The 20,511-nt window shown below is 40.5% G+C and overlaps 1 non-coding gene and 1 pseudogene across 1 annotated transcript; both read left to right on the top strand.

Moving 5' to 3' along the window:
- The first annotated feature begins 7,016 nt into the window (after positions 1-7,016).
- Positions 7,017-20,511, top strand: part of LOC104001964 (cytoskeleton-associated protein 2-like) — a 17,267-nt pseudogene continuing 3,772 nt past the window's right edge.
- On the top strand, positions 14,440-14,546 carry LOC112205536 (U6 spliceosomal RNA). Its single transcript, XR_002939474.1, has one exon. It is a non-coding gene; the product is annotated as a U6 spliceosomal RNA (small nuclear RNA).

Genomic DNA, 20,511 nt, shown 5'->3' with positions numbered 1-20,511 from the left:
TCTAGGTTATCCAATTGTTTTACATATAATTGCTTATAATAGTCTCCTATGATCCTTTTTATTTCTACTGTATCAGTTGTAATATCTCCTTTTTCATTTCTGATTTTATTTATTTATTTGAGACAGGGTCTCACTCCATCACCCTGGCTGGAGTGCAATGGTGTGATCATAGTTCACTGCAGCCTTGAACTCCTGGGCTCAAGGAATTCTCCTGCCTCAGCTTTCCAAGTAGCTGGGACTACAGGCACAAGCCACCATGCCCAGCTAAGTTTTATTTATTTTCTGTAGAAACAGGGTCTTGCTTTGTTCCCCAGGCTGGTCTTGAACTCCTGGCCTCAAGTGATCCTCCCACCTCAGCTTCCCAAAGTGATGGGATTACAGATGTGAACCACTGTGACAGGCCTGATTTTATTTATTTGAATCTTCTCTTTTTTTCTTAATCTAGCTGAAGGTTTATTGATTTTGAAATCTTTTTAAAAAACAAACTCTTCATTTTGTGATATGGTTTGGCTGTGGCCCCACCCAAATCTCATCTTGAATTCCTACCTGTTGTAGGAGGGACCTGGTGGGAAGTAATTGAATCATGGGGGCAGGTCTTTCCTGTGCTGTTCTTGTAATAAGTGAATAAGCCTCACAAGATCTGATGGCTCTATAAGGCAGAGTTTCCCTGCACAAGCTCTCTGTTTGCCTGCTTTCATCTATGTAAGACGTGACTTGCTCCTCCTTGCCTTCCACCGTGATTGTGAGACTTCCCCAGCCATGTGGAACTGTAAGTCCATTAAACCTCTTTCTTTTGTAAATTGCCCATTTTTGGGTATCTTATCAGCAGTGTGAAAATGGACTAATATATTTTGTTAATATTTTTTGTTTGTATAGTCTCTGTTTCATTTATTTCCACTCATATTTTTATTATTTTCTTTCTTCTACTAAATTTGAGCTTAGTTTGTTCTTGTTCTTCTAGTCTCTTGAAATGCAATGAGATATTAGATTGTTTATTTGAGATCTTTCTTCTTTTTAGCCATTTATTGCTATTGACCTCTGCTGCTCATCTTGTAAATTTTTGTTTTTGTTTTTTAGAGAGACAGGATCGCACTCTTTCACCTAGGATGGAGTCCAGTGGTGTGAGCATAGCTCACTGCAGGCTCCAACTCCTGGGTTCAAGTTATCCTCCTGTCTCAGCCTCCTGTGTAGCTGAGACTACAGGTGTGCACCACCACAAACAGCTAATGCATCTCATAAATTTTGATATGTTATGTTTCCATTTTCATTTGTCTCAAGATGTTTTTAATCCACCCCGCCCCTGGCTTTTTAGAGATTGGGGTCTTGCTGTGTTGCCCAAGCTGGTCTCAAACTCTTATGCTCAAGCAATCCTCCTGCCTTGGCTTTCCAAGGTGCTGGGATTACCAGTGTGAGCCACTGTGCCTGGCCTCTGAAATTCCCTTTTAATTTCCTCATTGACCCATTAGTTTTCTAGGAACATAATATTTAATTTCCATGTATTTATGAATTTTCTGAAGTTTCTCTTGTTACTGATTTCTAGTTTTATACCATTGTAGGCAGAAAAGACACTTGAGATAATTTCAATCTTCATAAATTTGTTAAGACTTAGTGTTTGTGGTTTAACATTTGATTTATCCTAAAGAATGTTCTACGTGCACTTGAGAAGAATGTGTATTCTGCCATTGTTGAATGTATGTCAAATCTGTATATATCTGTTAAGTTTATTTGGTCCAGAGTGTAGTTTAAGTCCAATGTTTCCTTATTGATTTTCTGTCTGAATGATCTCTCCATTGCTTCAAGTGGGATATTGAAGTCTTCTATTACTATTGTATCATAGTCTGTTTTTCCCTTCAGATCTATCCATGTTTGCTTTATATATTTAGGAGCAGCAGTCTCAACCTTCTTGGCACCAGGGACTGATTTCGTGGAGGACAATTTTTCCATGGGTGGGTAGCGGGAGGACAGATGGTTTTGGGATAAAAGTGTTCCATCTCAGATCATCATCAGGCATTCGACTCTCATAAGGAGTGCGCAACCTAGATGCCTCACGTGCACGGTTCACAATAGGGTTCGCACTCCTATGAGAACCTAATGCCACTGCTGATCTGACAGGGGGTGGAGCTCAGGCAGTAATGCTTGCTTACCTGCTGCTTATCTCCTGTTGTGTGGCCCAGTTCCTAACAGGCCACTGACTGGTACTGGTCTGTGGCCCAGGGGTTGAGGACCCCTGTTTAGGAGCTTTGATATTGGGTGAATATACATTTACAATTGTTGTACCCTCTTACTGAATATTGAATTGACTTGTTTCACTACAGAATGACCTTCTTTGTCTCTTTTTATAGTTTTTTTTTTTTTTTTTTTTAGATGGAGTTTCCCTCTTGCCACCCAGGCTGGAGTGCAGTGGCATGATCTCAGCTCACTGCACGCTCCACCTCCTGAGTTCAAATGATTCTTATGCCTCAGCCTCCTGAGTAGCTGGGATTACAGGTGCCCATCACTATGCCCAGCTAATTTTTGTATTTTTAGTAGGGATGGGGTTTCACCGTGTTGTCCAGGCTGGTCTTGAATCCCTGACCTCAGGTGATCCACCTGGCTTGGTCTCCCAAAATGCTGGTATTACAGGGGTTGCCACTGTGCCTGGTCTTCTTTTTATAGTTTTGATTTAAAGTCTGTTTTATCTGATATAATCACAGCTACTCCTGCTCTCTTTTTTTTCCACTTGCATAAAATGTCTTTTTCCATCCCTTCACTTTCAGTTTATATGTCTTCTTACAGGTGAAATGAGTCTCTTGTAGGCAGCATATAATTGGGTCTTTTTTTAAAAAAAAATCCATTCAGCCACTGTCTGTCTTTTGATTGGATAATTTACTAAATTTACATTCAGGGTAATAATTGATAGACTAGGACTTAACTGCCATTTTGCTAATTGTTTTCTGGTTGTTTGTAGATTGTTTGTTCCTTTCTTCCACTTTTGCTATTTTCCTTTGTGTTTAAGAGATTTCTGTAGTGGTATGTTTTGATTTTTTACTCTTTATTTTTTGTGTGTATCTACTATAGGTTTTTGCCTTGTGGTTACCATGAGGCTTATAAAAATATCTAATAGTTATAACAGGCTATTTTAAGCTGATAATAACTTAACTTTGATTACAAAAACACCTCTACACTTTTACTCCACTTTCTCATTTTGAATTTTTGATGACACAATTTACATCTTTTTTTCTTTTTTTTTTTTTTGAGACGGAGTCTCCCTCTGTCACCCAGGCTGGAGTGCAGTGGCACGATCTCTGCTCACTGCAAGCTCTGCCTCCTGGGTTCACACCATTCTCCTGCCTCAGCTTCCCAAGTAGCTGGGACCACAGGCGCCTGCCACCATACCTGGCTAATTTTTTGTATTTTTAGTAGAGACGGGGTTTCACCATGTTAGCCAGGATGGTCTCGATCTCCTGACCTCGTGATCCACCCTCCTTGGCCTCCCAAAGTGCTGGGATTACAGGCGTGAGCCACCACGCCCGGCCACAATTTACATCTTTTTATATTGAATATCCCTTAATGAATTAATCAGCTATTATTGTTTTAATAGTTTTGTCTTTTAGCCTTCATACTAAAGATATAAGTGACTTATATACCAAAATTACAGTATTAGAGTATTATGAATTTGACTCTGTACTTACTTTTATCAGTGAGTTTTATACTTTAATATGATTTTGTGTTACTAATTTGCATCCTTTTCTTTCCGCTTAAATAACTCTTTTTAGCATTTGTTGTAAGACACATCTGGTGGTGATGAAATCCTTCAGCTAAAACAACCTTTTTATAAAGATGGGAGATACTATAACATATTTTCAGAATAATAGGAATAATCTTACAGAGGGAGAGCTTGATGATGCAGAACAGAGAGGGTATAATCAGAGGAGCAAAATCTGTGAGTAAAGAAGAGAGATTGGAGTTTAGTATACAAATGGGGGGATTGGTCTTTGATAGTAGTGAGAAAAATTTATCTACTGTAATAGGTGAGAAGGTAGGCAGGCTACAGATCCAAGTAGTTTGATAGCTTTGGTAAGGGAAGACGAATCAGTTTTCAGTTGGATTCTTCTATTTTCCCAGTGAAATATAAAGTCACTTATAAAATTAATCATAGTCATTCCTAAAATGGAGATAATAGTGTTTGCTTCCAAGGGTTAACGTTCATGCGTGTAGAACTCCTAAAGTATGCAGGCCATGGCTAAATTTGCTGTACTGAAACCTTGACTAGGCCGAATAGCTCAGCAAGAAACAAAACTGAGAACTAGCCAAGTTATATAAGATGCTTCGTATGTGTTTCATAACTACGTTGAATTTCTATGGCACAGAAACAATATATGAACCTAGAATGCAGGTGTTGTTAGTTGTAGTGACTAAATCTGATAAACACTCTCTCCCGAGGTCCCCAAAAGAAGAAAGATCTGCTGTTCTCTGCCCTTACTAATGAAGTCACTGAACTTTAGGTGCCATTCCATGAGTAACATGGGAAAGTCTGGGAAGCCGTTCCGCTTTTTTCTCATTTTCAAAGTCCTCATTCTCTCACCCTTAAAGTCCTTGAACTTTGGCCAGCTCTTATGGCCTGTTCTAGCCTATGTGTTCACTTTAGAATTTGTGTTATCATTTGATTTGACACAGTTTGTTGGGGAAAATGAATGGTTAAAACAGTGCATTAAATCAGTTACATCTTTTGTGTAATAGGAAAAAGACAAATTGTTTTTTCCTACTATGCTGTCAACATAACACTTGTGGAACAAGACATGTGAGCTTCTCTCTCATACCAACCAATTTTTTGACATCAACTGGGTGTCTTACAATTTAATTCCGTCCTGACACTATCTACCTGGGGTTAGGGTCAGATCTCACAAATTAAGGGCTCAGTCCCACAGACTACAGATGCCAGTGGCAAGTCTGGATCTTTGGAATTTCTGATCAACTAGCTATAAATTGGAGGTTCCCTTGACCCCATCTCCGGTTTGATAATTTGTTAGAGCAGCTCCCAGAATCGGGGAAACACTTACTTAATGTTTACTGATTTATTGGCAAGAGTATTACAAAGTATACAGATGAACAGCCAGATGAAGAAGTACATAGGGCAAGGTATGGGGAAAGAGGCATGGAAGCTCCTTGTCCCCTGGGGGCACCCCACCCTTCGGTGTTCAGCAACTGTGAAGCACTCCAAACACCATTCTTTTGGGATTTTATGAAGGCTTTATTATATAGGCATGATTGATTCATTGGCCATTGGTGATCAACACAAACTTCAGCTCTTCTCTCCTCATGGTAGTGGCAGAAGCACTGGCTGAAAGTTCCAACCCTCTAATTACATGGTTTGTTCCCCGGTATCCAGCCCCTATCCTAAGGCTGTCCAGCCCCCAGCCATCAGTTATCTCCTTAGAACACAAAAGACACTTATCACTTTGGAGATTCTGAGGGTTTATTTCTTAAGTCACAGTATTCATCAATCCCTCTTGATTCTTATTATAATTCCCTTATGCTTAGAGGTCATATGGAAAAATGTCACTTCCAATGTGGGAATCCTTATGACAATGTCTTTGGGATGGCTCTCTAGTGGACTCAAAATTTGCAGTTGGTTGGGAGCCCGCTGCCTCAGCTGAGTGACCATTCCTAATATTGGATAGAAACCTGTCTTCAGGTTAGGTTCTACCTATTGGTAGCTATTCTGCTCTCTGGAGTCACATAGGTCTTTATATATGGTGATCATTTTCATTTCACCAGGTTTTCTCTTCAGGCTAAACAACCACTAGAACAATGTTTTTCAGTGTAGGTTCTTTTGCTTCAGGATCAACTAAAGTTCTCAACATCTCTGGGCTGGAGCTCCAGAATTTGCATTTCTAATTAACTTACCAAGTGATTCCTCTGCACTCTAATGTTTTAGGACCATTGCACTAAACTATATAAGTCTAGGGACCATACCACTCTTTCTCACCACTGTAATCCGCACACTTAGCACAGTGCCTAGAATGTAGTGCTTGATAGTTATATATTGACTGACTGACTGAATGAATGGATGAATTCTGGCAATTGGTATAGATTATCTCTTGAGAAACCATATTGCCTTTACCTTAGGGCAACGGTTCTCAAACTTTGTGGTTTCAGGACCCCAAAGAGTTTACCATAGAAACTTCTAGAAAATACAAGACTATACAAGCACATTTTCTGTTAGCCATTAGAGTGATGATGTTATCACATGTCTTGTAGCCTCTGGAAAACTCTGCATACTCAGAATGAAAGTAAAATAGGCAAAACAAAATGAAACAAAACAAACAAAAAAATGTGGTATTAGGTAGGGCACCATGGCTCACACTTGTAATCCCAGCACTTCGGGAGACCGAGGCAGGCAGATCACTTGAGGCCAGGAGCTCGAGACCAACCTGGCCAACATGGCAAAATCCCATCTTTACCAAAAAAATACAAAAATTAGCTGGGCGTGGTGGTGCATGCCTGTAGTCCCAGCTGCTCAGGAGGCTGAGCCATGAGAATCGCTTGAATCCAGGAGGTGGAGATGGCACTGAGCCGAGATCGCACCACTGCACTCCAGCCTGAGCAACAGAGCGAGATTGTGTCAAAAAAAAAAAAAAAAAAAAAAAAGAAAGAAAGAAAAAAGAAAAAAAGAAAAAAAAAATCTTGGCATTATTATGAAAATAGTTTTGACCTCCTAGACTTCTTGAAAGGACTATACTACACTTTGTGAACTACTGCCTGAGGGGATATTTTGGCTGCAGAGGCAGTATAAAATATAGTAGTTAAGAGCATGAATTCCAGAGTAAAATCACCTGGTTACAAATTGGCTCTGTCGCTTACTAGTTATGTGACATTAGTAATCTGAGACATTACTCAGCCTTCCTGTGCTTCATTTTTCTTATGTGTAAAACAGAGATCATAACAGTGCTTGCTTCTTAGGGGTACTGTGAGGACTAAATGAATTAAAACACTAAAATGCTTAGGACAGTGCCAAATATATGTTAATACTAAGCATGACAAAGGTCTATGTAAGTATTGTTATTAACAATATGAGTATCTTTATTATTATCATTATAGATACTGCATGATTGTGCATAACTATTATTACCCCAGGCCCTTTCCGAAGGCGTTTTCGTGAACACAAACCACACTTGCAGCCCATTAGTCCTGCAACCCAGTGGCCAGCCAGAATCAGAGGCCACAAATTTGGACAACAGTTCTCTTACTCCTTTTCTGAGTTATTTTTAAACTCCCTGGCTCTGTGTGTTGCAAAAGCAACTTTATTGCAAAAGCAACTTTTAGTCTGTATCTTCTAATATAATTTTGTGGTGTCCTCATTCTCTTCCCTTTTTGAAAGATACTCCTCAGCTAGGCATGGTGGCTGGTACCTGTAGAATCAGCTACTTGGGAGGTTTAAGTGGGAGGATCGAGGCAAGAGGAACTCTTGAGGCCAGGAGTTCAAGGCTGCAGTGAACTACGATTGGACCACTGGACTCCAGCCTGGGTGACAAAGGGTGATCCTGTCTTTAAAGCAAAAGGAACTTCTCTCCTACAATAATCACATATTTGACTCTGCTAGACAACTATGCAAGAGGTTTTTTAGAAATTTCTTTTTTCCCCTGCCCTTTCAACCACCATGCCTGGCCTATTTTTATTTTTAATTAATTAATTAATTAATTTTTTGAGATGGAATTTTGCTCTTATTGCCCAGGCTGGAGTGCAATGGCACAATCTCGGCTCACCGCAACCTCCACCTCCCAGGTTCAAGCGATTCTCCTGCTTCAGCCTCCCGAGTAGCTGGGATTACAGGCATGTGCCATCATGCCTGGCTAATTTTGTATTTTTAGTAGAGACGGGGTTTCTCCATGTTGGTCAGGCTGGTCTCGAACTCCCAACCTCAGGTGATCTGCCTGCCTCGGCCTCACAAAGTGCTGGGATTACAGCCGTGAGCCACCGCGCCCGGCCCTATTTTTATTTTTTAGAGGCAGAGTCTCACCATGTTGCCCAGGCTGGCCTCAAACTCCTGGGCTCAAGTGATCCTCTCTCCTCAGACTCCTGTGTAGCTGGGACTAAATATGGATGACACCGCACCTGGTCAGCATTTGTTTTCTTTATTTTTTAGAGATGTTGGCAGGGGGAGGAGTTCTTACTATGTTGCCCAGGCTGGTCTTGAACTGCTCGCCTCAAGGGATCCTCCTGCCTCAGCCTCCCAAGTAGCTGAGATTACAGGTGTGAGCCATATTCCCAGCTCAGATTTTTAAAAAATGTCTAAGCACATGTTTACTGGTCTCTCTGAACATCCTCCTCCTCACTCTTCCTCCTTCATTTTGATAGTTTCTAAATTGTTTGATGTTATTTATCTTTAAAACTCTTTCAATTTTCCCCCAACTAAAGGTTTCATTTAACCAGTAAGAAGAATTTTGGGGGCTAGGCACCATGGCTCATGCCTGTAATCCCAACACTTTGGGAGGCAGAGAGAGATGGATCACTTGAGGTCAGGAGTTCAATACCAGCCTGGTCAACATGTTGAAAACCCGTCTCTACTAAAAATACAAAAATTAGCCAGGTGCAGTGGTGCACACCTGTAATCCCAGTTACTTGGGAGGCTGAGGCAGGAGGTTTGCATGAACCTGGGAGGTGGAGGTTGCAGTGAGCCGAGATCATGCCACTGTACTCCAGCCTGGGTGACAGAGTGAGACTCCGTCTCAAAAAAACAAAAGGAAAAAAGAGAGAATTTTTGACTCAATATATGGATAATATTGAGCTCAATATATGTAAGAGAATCTTTTAAAAAATATTTAAAACTCAGATTATGAAAGCAATATATGGCCGGGTGCAGTGGCTCATGCCTATAATCCCAGCACTTAGGGAGGCCAAGGTGGGTGGCTTGCTTGAGTCCAGGAGTTCGAGACCAGACTGAGCAACATGGTGAAATCCCATCTCTACTAAAAATACAAAAAATTACTGGGCATGGTGGGTTGCGCATATTGTCCCAGCTACCCAAGAGACTGAGGTGGGAGAATCACCTGAGCCCAGAGGTCAAGGCTGCAGTGAGCTGTGATTGCGCCACTGTACTCCAGAGCCTGGGTGACAGAGTGATCCCTTGTTACATACACACAAATAAAAGAAAATATAAAAATTAAAATGAAACAAAAAAAGAAAGTAACATATACTCACTAGAGACATTTTGAAAATATATTTTTTAAAAAGTAAATAAAATTCACTTATGATCACTCCATTGAAACATAACCACTAATAACATATTGGCATATATTCTTTCAGTAGTTTTTTTTTCTATGCAATATGTGTATTTTTGCAATACAATTGAGATCACTCAAATATAGTGTTTTGGTTTAATAATATACAAATATATGATGGCCACTTCCCCTGTTTCATTAGATATTATTCTACAGCATGTTTTAGAAGGACTCGAGTAATCTAGGATTGCTGTAGAAAAATTAGAACATTAGTCCTAAATGACCACCCATGGACAACTAGAGGAATTTGATATTTATCTTTCCACACCTTTTTTTTCCGTGCATATACTTCTAGAAGAACAAGACCAACCATTTCTACTGTGGGTTTTTTGTTTTGTTTTGTTTTGTTTTTGTTTTGAGACAGGGTCTCACTCTGTTGCCCAGGCTGGAGTGCAGTGGCACAATCTCGGCTCACTCCAATCTCTGCCTCCCAGGTTCAAACGAGTCTCCTGCCTTAGCCTCCCAAGTATCTGGGATTACAGGTACACGCCACCATGCCCGGCTAATTTTTGTATTTTGGGTAGAGACGGGGTTTCACCAGGTTGGCCAGGCTGGTTTCGAACTCCTGGCCTCAAGTGATCTGCCCACGTTGGCCTCCAAAAGCACTGGGATTGCAGGCGTGAGCCACCGTGCCTGGCCCTCTACTGTTTTGTAAGATGCTTTTTTTTCCCTATGATAAAATTCACATAATATAAAATTCACCATTTTATCATTTTAAAGTGCACTATTCAGTGTGGCATTTAGTACATTCACGGTGTTGTGCAACATCACCATTATCTACAGTAGTTCAATAAAATCTTCATCATTTTAAAATTCCATAACCATTACAAGCACTCATTCCCCACTCTCTCCTTTCCCCAGCTCCTGCTAACCCTAATAGGCTCTTCCATTTCCATGGATTTGTCTGTTTTGGATATTTCATATAAATGAAATCATACAATATGCGGCTTTTTGTGTCTGCTTTTTGCACTGAGCATAATATTATATAGGTTCATATGTGCTGTAGCATGGTTAAATAATAAACATGTCATTTCATCATATAGATATATATCACATTTTGCTGATCCATTCATCAGTTGATGGATATTTGAGTCGTTTCCACTCTTTGCTATTGTGAATAGTGCTGCTATGAACATTCATATGCAATTGAGCACCCATTTGATATATACCCATGAATGGAATTGCTGGTCATATGGTAATTCTGTGCTTAACCTATTGAAGAACCACCAAACTATTTTCCACAGTGATTGCAGCATTCTACATTTCTACCAGCAATATATGAGAGTGCCAATTTCTCCACATCCTTGTCAACACTTGTTATTTTCCCTTTTTATTGAGACGGGATCTCTGTTGCCCAGGCTGGAGTGCAGTGGTGTGATCATGGTTCATTGCAGCCTTGACCTCCCAGGCTCAAGGGCTCCTCCAACCTCAGCCTCCTGAGTAGCTGGGACTACAGGCACATGCCACCATGCCCAGCTAATTTTAAATACATTTTTATAGAGATGGAGGTCTCACCATGTTACCCAGGCTGGTTTTGAACTCCTAGGCTCAAGCAGTCCTCTCACCTTGGCCTCCCAAAGTGTTGGTATTAAATGCGTGAGCCACCATGCTGGCCTATTTTCCATTTTTTAATAGCTCTTCTAGTGGATGTGAAGTGGTAAAGTGGTATCTCTTTGTAGTTTTGAATTCCATTCCCTACTCAACATCATTATCATGTCCTTGTTGGCAATTTGTATATCTTCTTTGGAGAAATGTCTATTCAAGTCATTTGCCAATTTAAAAATTGAATGCAGTATGCTTTTCCCTTAAAAATATACTACAGGCTGGGTGTGGTGGCTCATGCCTGTAATCCCAGCACTTTGGGAGGCCAAGGCAGGTGGATTGCTTGAGGTCAGTGAGCCAGGATGGTGCCACTGCACTCCAGCCTGAGTGACAGAGTGAGACCCTTTCTCAAAAAAACAAAACAAAACAAACAAAAAAAAAGTCAGTTACTTTACTGTTGGATATCTAGACTGTTTGCCTTTTAAGCTTTTAAAATTAATCCTGTAATGTACATTTCAGTAAGTAGCTCTTTGCACATGTCCAAGGTTATTCCTGGGAAAAGTTTTTTTTTTTCTCCCAAGTTTCAGATATAATCAGTGTCATCCCCAACACAATACATCAAAGTGATGTATATAGATTATTATAATGCAATATAATTTTGTCTTTATTGATAAAATACAAATAAAATAAACTATAAATATATTTTGTCTTTATTGATTATTATAATATTGGGACCCAGTTTCTTCCAGCGTTCTGACTTATGTCTTTTGTCCCAGCTAACATCTTGATTGAACAATGCCAGATGCTGGACATACAGCACTGCTCCAGTACCTCCGGATTTCATAAATACGAAGGGGGATGAAGCTTGAATGCTTCTTGAGCCCAACAAGGATCTGGTGGAACATGTCAGTGGTGGCAGCCTCCAGTCCTAAAGGAGGAAACAAACCTGCCTGTCAGGCGCCAGATTAAGTACTCCCTGCACTCTATTCCTGAGAAAAATTCTTAGAAGCAGAATGGCTGGGCCAAAGTAGGCAACTCTTAATTTGTAGATACAAGTCATTAAATTGCTTTCCATTAAAGTTATACCAATTTATAGTCCTACCAGAAATATAAGAAAGTGCCTATTTCCTTGCATAATCATCAACAATGGGTTTTATGCATTTGAAAATGTTAATTATCTGATTGGCATAAAATGGCACCTTACTGATTGAATTCTTTTTCTTTTTATTTTTTTGGAGATGGAGTTTCACTGTATCCCCCAAGCCATGGAGTATACTGGCAAGATCATGGCTCACTGCAGCTCAAGGACTCAGGGAATCCTCTGCCTCCTGAGTAGCTGGGACTACAGGTGTGTGCCACTATCTCATCTAATTTCTTATCTGTAGAGATGGGGTCTCACTGTGTTGCCTAGATTGGTCTAGAACTCCTGGCCTCGAGCAGTCCTCCCGCCTTGGCCTCCCAAATTACTGGGATTATAGGCATGAATCTCCTTGCCAGCCTATTTTTATTTTTTAGAGACAGAGTCTCACCATGTTGCCCAGGCTGGCCTCAAACTCCTGAGCTCAAGCCATTCTGCCTTCTCAGAATCCTGAGTAGCTGGGACTATATGTGCATGACACCTGCACCTGGTCAGCATCTTATTGCTTTAAATTGCATTTATTTAACTACTATGAATACAAATAATCCTTCATAGATTTATTGGCCATTTAAATTTCTTTCTTTTTGGTAAATTGGCTATTTTGTCTTTATCAATGTTTTATTTTTTTCAATATTAATACTAACAATCTTTTAGCTATATGTTATTCTCTGTCATCCCTCCTTCCTCAACTTTTCATTTGAACTTTACCATTATTGTGATTTCTTTTTTTTTGCATACAAAGTTTAAAATTTTTGCTGGGCGTGGTGGCTCCCACCTGTAATCCCAGCACTTTGGGAGGCCGAGGATCACCTGAGGTCAGGAGTTCGAGGCCAGCCTGGCCAACATGGTGAAACCCTGTCTCTACTAAAAATACAAAAATTAGCCAAGCGTGGTGGCATGCACCCATAATCCCAGCTACTTGGAAGGCTGAGGCAAGAGAATTGCTTGAACCTGGGAGGCAGAGGTCGCAGTGAGCTGAGATCATGCCACTGCACTCCAGCCTGGGCAACAGAAAAATAATTTTTTTTTTAAGTATAGCCTGTGTATAGAGTACTAAGAGAGCATTGAAGACCATAATCATGATGATGGCCGCAGAGGCCAAGGGAAGCTTCCCAAAGTGGGTGAATACTGAGCAGAGGGAGTCCTGAAGGACAGGTGTGGGGCTAGGACTGGATACAACAGCCTAAATAAGGCATGGAAGTAAGAAATATATATGCTAAAGTAAGAGTTTTTGACTCAGTTATTTTGACATCATATGACTTTGACTTCCCGCTAGTGGTTTTGTTTGTGGCAGGCCAGGTCTCACTAATGCAGGCCTCCATCACAACTGTTTCAGTACTGACTGATTGGTTTAGTTAAATATTATAAACTAAAAAAAGCCAGTGCCCTTATACAAAGGCTGGAATGTAACAAAAGCCCATCAGGAGTTTTGCCTAGGCCTTTCCTGGGCCTTAAAGCATGACAAAATAATGAAGGAATTCTTAACAGGACCCATTTAGGATTAAAGAAGTTTCACTGGGGGTCTGAAGAAACTCCCCAGGCCTCTACAAACAAGTTTTTTGGAGGTCTGAAAGAACTCCCAAACCTCCGCGATTTAGCAGGAGACAAGATAAGGGTAATCACCCCAAGACCTGGACCCATTTAGATTAAGTAATCTAATTTACTGAGGTTTCAGAGAAAAAGTCTTCAGGACTCAGACTTTAGTTATAGATTAAAAGAAGTAAATCACTTGTGTCTTTAGACAAATGCACACTTACACATAGACATATAGCTTAGAAGGTATATAAGCTCTGGAAAACTCTATAATTTTGAGTTGGTCTGGCAATAATTTCCAGGCCTTCTCCCTGTAACTGGTTACAGAAATAAAACTCTCTTCCACTGGCCAGGCAGGGTGGCTCACGCCTGTAATCCCAGCACTTCGGGAGGCCTAAGTGGGTGGATCACCTGAGGTCAGGAGTTCAAGACCAGCCTGGCCAACATGGTGAAACCCTGTCTCTATTAAAAATACAAAAAAAAATTGGCTGGGTGTGGTGGGCACCTGTAATCCTAGCTACTCGGGAGGCTGAGGCGGGAGAATTGCTTGAACCTGGGAGGCGGAGGTTGCAGTGAGCCAAGATCATGCCAGTGCACTCCAGCCTGGGTGACAGACTGAGACTCTGTCTCAAAAAACAAACAAACAAACAAACAAACAAACAAACAAACAAACAACTCTCTTCCTCCTCAGTTCTTCTGCATCTCATTATCAGTCCCGGAGAAATAGCAGCCCAACCCTCAGTTTGTTCCGGGAACAGTTTTTTTATTGACATCTCACTAATGTGTGCAACAAACAGCCCTGACCCTCACCCAGCCCATCACTGAGTCAGTGTTGTCATCATCATCATCCTTGGGATAATCAAAACGAACCAAAAAAAAAAAAAAAAAAAAAAAGGAGGGAGAGGGAGATAATGAATTGCACGGATGAGATGGAGGAGTCTGTCATACATATTAATTAATAATTTAGTGCTTGCTTCAGTAGCACATATACTAACATTGAAACAATACAGAGAAGATTAGCAGGGCCTGTGAGCAAGGATGACATGCAAATTCTTGAAGCATTTCATATTTTGTGCAGTACCAGAGACCATTTCACTAATTGCTGAGTAGCACTAAGGAAACAGTGTGAGTCAAAGCAAAATGGGTGGAACCCAATATTGAATTGTGATTTTCACTACACAAGAAAAAAAATTAGGCGGTGTTCACTGGTTGTGGCCTGAAGGAGTCCTACATCTGCAGTCAAAGCTGGAGATGCATCCCCTCACCTTAGGCTGTGACAAATACCCAAGCCACGTCCCAAGACCTGCAGTGGCCTCCAAGGCCCAATTCATGTTCAAAGAGCGAATAAGACAAAGACTCAAGAAACATCTGTTAAGAAGAAAAACATTTTTTGATACAAACAGGAAAATCAGATAGTGTCCAGGCTTTTTGCATCTGAGAATGATAAGGACCTGGGCTGGAATCTGTAAGTTGGCTACCATAGCTATGTAACCTCAATAGAGGCCAGAGAGTGGTGACATTTGAGGACCAGTTCCAAGAAGAGAGAAATATTTTGAAACTTCAGTGAGAAATGGCTGGTAAAGAAAATGTCAACAGACTCATGAGAAGCAAAAATAATACAATGGTGGTAAAAATTGTATTCCTTTAAAACCTTCTAATGAACTGACCAATTCAACTATAGTAATTGTCACACATAAATTTGAGGATAATAATCAAACCCTGAAGTTGTTACCAACTGAAGACGACCCCCAATGTCAACATATGACATTAATGTAAGACATTTCACCCTAACAATAATAGTACACAGAAACAAATGGTTGCAGAAAAACAAAATCAAGAGGCTGACACACCCAAGAAGTCTGTGATAGAATCTTATTGAGGCCAAATTGTTCAGTCTAAGTTTAATTCATTTAGAAAACCTCTACAAGTCAAAGATGAGAGTTCTGCAGCAACAAAGAAATTTTCAATTACTATTCCTAAAGCAACAGAGCCTCAGCTTATAAACACCAGCAGCGTAACAGTGAAGAGTAATAGAGTCTCAAATATAACTGCTACTGTTACCACACAATGGGTGAGCTGGTCGCTTGGCCAGTGACAGTCCAATGACCACAACCAAGGAAAATTGAACAAGGGGATTTCATTACTTGCAACAAAGAAGGAGAATACTGGGGATAATTCCCAAAGCAGTTCCTCTCGGAACAAAGCTAAAAACAGGGCTTGTATTGGGCTGCTTAGCTGAGTCATCGTATGTAGAGGTGGAGTACAGTCATCAATCATGCTTCTTCATGTATCACATGTATAGAAAGTGGCAAAAATACTCCTCCTTGGGTGGGACTTTTTGTATGGTAATGTGGGGAGTTTGCCAAATTCATCTCCAATTCAGAGGGCATCTCTGGATCGAATGGGTTTTGTTTTGCTTCTTCCTGGAATTTTTGAAACAACAAAAACTCAAGGTGCAACAGTGTGTACTTGTTCACAGTGTGTGCAAGGACCCTGGGTTACACTAAATGTAACTTGGGGTACACCAAATGTAGTGCTAAGTTTGTGTGATCTCTTATTAGAAGTCATCCAATAATACCCAGGACACTGTGAAAGAAGGCATCGGTAGAATCTCAGCCTTGTTTACAGTCAGGAAAAGGTCTCATAGAAAAGAATTATTACAATCAAAAACAGTGTTATCTAGGGTCAAAACCAGTTCCTCTCAGGACATAGAAAAGAGATAAGGCACAATCAAGAAGATTGTGCATCTGATCTTTTGGACAAGTGGTTGCTAAAATAAAGAAAGTTTTAAAAAGGAAAAAAGAAAAAGGAAAATAGCATGTGAAATCGTAGCCAGGCCTGCTTCATCTTACTGTTTTAAAAAATTATTTTTTAAGCCAGGCACGGTGGCTCACACCTATAATCCGAGCACTTTGGGAGGCCGAGGTGGGCGGATCATCTGAGGTCAGGAGTTCGGGACCAGCTTGGCCAACATGACGAAACCCCATCTCTACTAAAAATACAAAAATTAGCCGGGCATGGTGTCAGGAGCCTGAAATCCCAGCTACTTGGGAAGCTGAGGCAGGAGAATTGCTTAAACCTGGGAGGTGGAAGTTGCCGTGAGCTGAGATTGCGCCATTGCACTCCAGACTGGGCAACAAGAGTGAAACTCCATCTCAAAAAAAAAAAAAAAAACAACTATTTTTTTACAGACAGGGTCTCATTATATTGGCCGGGCTGGTCTTGAACTCCTGGTCTCAAGGGATCCTCCTACCTCAGCCTCCCAAAGTCCTGGGATTACAGGTGTGAGCCACTGCTCCCACTTGTGCTTCATCTTCTAATGCCAAACTGATAGAAAAATCAAAACCTATTGACCAGTGAAGATATACTATAGCAAAACCAACTGCTGATAGTAGATCAACTCAATCCAAAGAAACTCAGAAGAGAGAAAAGCTCATCTGAATGAGTGGAAAGCTGGCAAAGAAAGAGTGCTGAAAAGGCCTCCTAACTGAATAGTTACCTAGTATGAACCTTAAGAACAAAATGAAAAACCAGTTGGGTCCTTTTGGACTACCATGGCAGAAGATGAACAAAAATTATTTACTGAAAAGGTAAGCAACACATTTTCTGAATGCCTAAACCTAATTAATGAAGGATGCCCAGAAGAAGAAATACCGGTCACACTGAACGATCTGATTAAAAATATTCCAGATGCCAAAAATCTTGTAAAATATTGAATATGTCTTGCACATACTGAACCAACCCCAAGTCCTATTGAAAGTATTCTCGCAATCTATGAGAAGGCCATTCTGGCAGGGGCTCAACCTATTGAAGAGATGCGACACACAATTGTAGATATTCTACCAATAAAGAGTTAAGAAAATGTCAGTTTTGGAGAAAATATTGAGGAGGCTTGTGCAACCAAGGAACAAGTCCAAGAAGTCAACACTGAAGATACAACTGTTAATTCAGAGTCAGGAAAACCAGAAATGGGGAATAGACATCATATTTTTTGTATGCTTCCACAGGCACTGAAGAGAACAGACATCATGGAAACGTGCTATTTCAAGATTCTGAAAAATAGCAAGATGACAAAACAAAAGATCCAACCAATGATGTTAAAATCCCCAATACAGAAACTAGGGCAAGTTGCTTAATTAAATATAATGTATTTACTATGACATACTTGCAAAGTGTAAAAAAGAAGGTACAATTTGATTAAACAAATTATACATTTAAAGAGCTCAAGTTTTAAATACCAGTGAGATGTTCTCAATGTCAACGTAAAACTTTAAAATTGCCAGGTATGTTAAAAGACCATTATCCCTGCGTGTCTTCATTGGAAGAGTTAACAGAGTTGGGAAGTGACACTGATCCCTTTGTATGCTGTCCTAATGCAGCACTATGCTGAATGTACTCTGAGACTGAAATAACAGATATAGAAAGCTCTGGTAAGGAAAAAAAAAATATCAGTGCTACCTCCCTCAAACTGCTATCACCAAATCATGAAGTGCAAGAGAGGGGACATGGGAGATGACGCCGAAGAGTGGGCAGGAGCCAAATCACAGAGGTCCATGCACCATTTTAAAATGCTTGGACTTAAGCTTGTGGGCAATGGGGAGGACCGAAAAGCATTTAAGCAGAGAAGCAACATGATTTAACTGCCAAGGAGATAGGAAGAAATGCTCAAACCTGTCTCTCTGAGCTGGGGGTTGGGTTGGATTTTATAAGCATAGGGTAATGAGGTGTGATCTGATTGCATTTTGCAATGACATGATGCCAGGAGGCATGATATGACTGGATCCTGCCATGGGGTGATGCCAGAGCTCATCTGATTGGATTCTAGATCCTGCTATGCGGTGTCTGCTTCTCAATTCAGTCCTCCCCACCCTTCTTGGTCTGAGTACTCAGGTTTCCCCTGTGGTAGAACATGTGTTCATCTGGGCATGCTCAGGTTACATGACTTTCAACCTGGGGTCCATGGCAACCGAGAAATAACTTACAACTTTGCTACATAAAAGTTGAACCAGATTGGCCTGATGTGGTTACAATAATACAACACAGAAAATTCAGAAAAATGGGGTAGGGAGCAAAAGCTAGGGCAGGAATTCAGATTTTGGATGTGCTGTTTGGTTATGGTAGATCTTCGCAGGTCTTTTTAAATACAAAGATCTTGAGAAATTAGACATTAAGTTCTTAAAACCTTTCTTATCATATCCTTCTAAGGCATTGTTTTTCAGAGAAAGAAGTAATTTTGCTTCCCAGGAGACATCTGGCAATGTGTAGAGATATTTTTGGTTGTCACAACTGGAGGGAGGGGTGCTACCGACATCAAGTAGGTAGGGCCCAAGGTTGCTGCTTAGCATTCTACAATGCACCAGTCTTCCATAAAAAAGAATTACCTGGCCCAAATATCAATGGTGCCAAGATGGATACATTCAGTTCTAGGGACTAGAGGAATACCAGCATCTTATTTTACAATTTTGTCCAGGGCCAGACATTGGAGAGTATGGATGGGTCAATTAAAAAACATCATCACGGCTGAAAAGCCAATGTAATCTGAGTGTTGGCAGAGAAATTAAAAGTCATCTAATTCAACCACTCAGCTGATATTTGAATATTTGCTTCAATAACCTGTCATTGCATGAGAAAGCTTATTGCACAAAACAGCTCTAACATATCCACAGGCTGAGAACCCAACTTGAAAGCATTTCATCTTTTGAAAGGTGTTCAGTTTCTATTTTTCAGTCTAAAATTGGCCTCTCTACAAGTAACCACTGGACCCAGTTTCACTTCTTAGTTACGCAAAGAACAATTTCTTTTCATCATAATTATCTTTGAGGCTTATAAAAGCATAAATTCTCTTTCTCCTGTGCTATGACTTTAGCTTTACATAAAGAATAAGAGTGGGCCGGGCGCGGTGGTTCATGCCTATAATTCCAGCACTTTGGGAGGCTTGGTTGGGTGGATTGCTTGAGCTCAGGAGTTGGAGACCAGCCTGGGCAACATGGTGAAACCTCTTCTCTACAAAAAATACAAAAATTAACCAGATGTAGTGGCATACATCTGTAGTCCCAGCTACTTGGGAGGCTGAAGTGGGAAGATGGCTTGAGCCCAGGACGCGGAGGTTGTGAGCCAAGGTCGCGCTACTGCACTCCAGCCTGGGGCAACAGAGCCAGACCCTCTCTCCAAAAAGGAATAAGAGCGAGCACATAGCATTTTCTTTATATATAAAGAGAGCATATAACGAGGCAAAGCAAATAAAATTATATTTTAGTAGTTTGGACTTGGGTAAAAGCAAGAAAACTTTATGGATGGCAAGGGAAAACTGTCAAGAATCCACAAAGAAAATTCATTAACTCTGGACAGAAATTAGGAAAAGATACTGATAAGAAAAATAAACCAAAGATTCAGATGCTAAGTGGAACCAAGAAAAATAGGCAACACAAAATATAAATGAAATAAGTCAGAAAAAAAAATAGGCAAACAAGGAAAAACATAAAAGAAACAGAAGATGATAGTAAATGGCATCTGAATTTTAAGGACAAGCCAGCCTAGTAGCAATTTACCTGTAAGTATGGCTGTCTCTGGCCTGAGGCCCTAGGAAATTATATGAGCAGGCCTTTCCTTCTGAATTATTATAATGGGGACATCAGGTTAAAGCAAACACCAAAAGCAGTCTCCTTCTTCTTCCACCTCCTCCTCCTTTCCTTTCTCCTTCCCCTCCTTCTCTCTTCCTCCTTTTTTTTTGAGAAGGCTGGGATTAGGGGTTATGGGAGCTGGGTGGAGTCAGGAGAGGGGGCTAACAACTAGGGGAAAGTTGTATGAATTTGTTAGCAATGGGAAGATTTTAACTATATAGGTATATATATAGTTTATATATATACATATGTGTGTGTGTGTGTGTGTGTGTATATACATACATGTTATCACAATGAAAAAAATAGCAACTAAAAACATTTTCCTGCCTTCCCTCCTGTGCTCACTGCTTAGTCACCAACAGCAGCAGCCCAGGTCAGGGCAGTATCTCACATTCCCAGTTCCCTGGAGATGGACCTC

This window comes from Pan troglodytes, chromosome 15, assembly GCF_028858775.2.
Source record: "Pan troglodytes isolate AG18354 chromosome 15, NHGRI_mPanTro3-v2.0_pri, whole genome shotgun sequence".
Taxonomy (NCBI): Eukaryota; Metazoa; Chordata; class Mammalia; order Primates; family Hominidae; genus Pan; species Pan troglodytes.
Note: the sequence above shows the minus strand (reverse complement) of the source record. Positions and strands in the feature narration are given on the sequence as shown.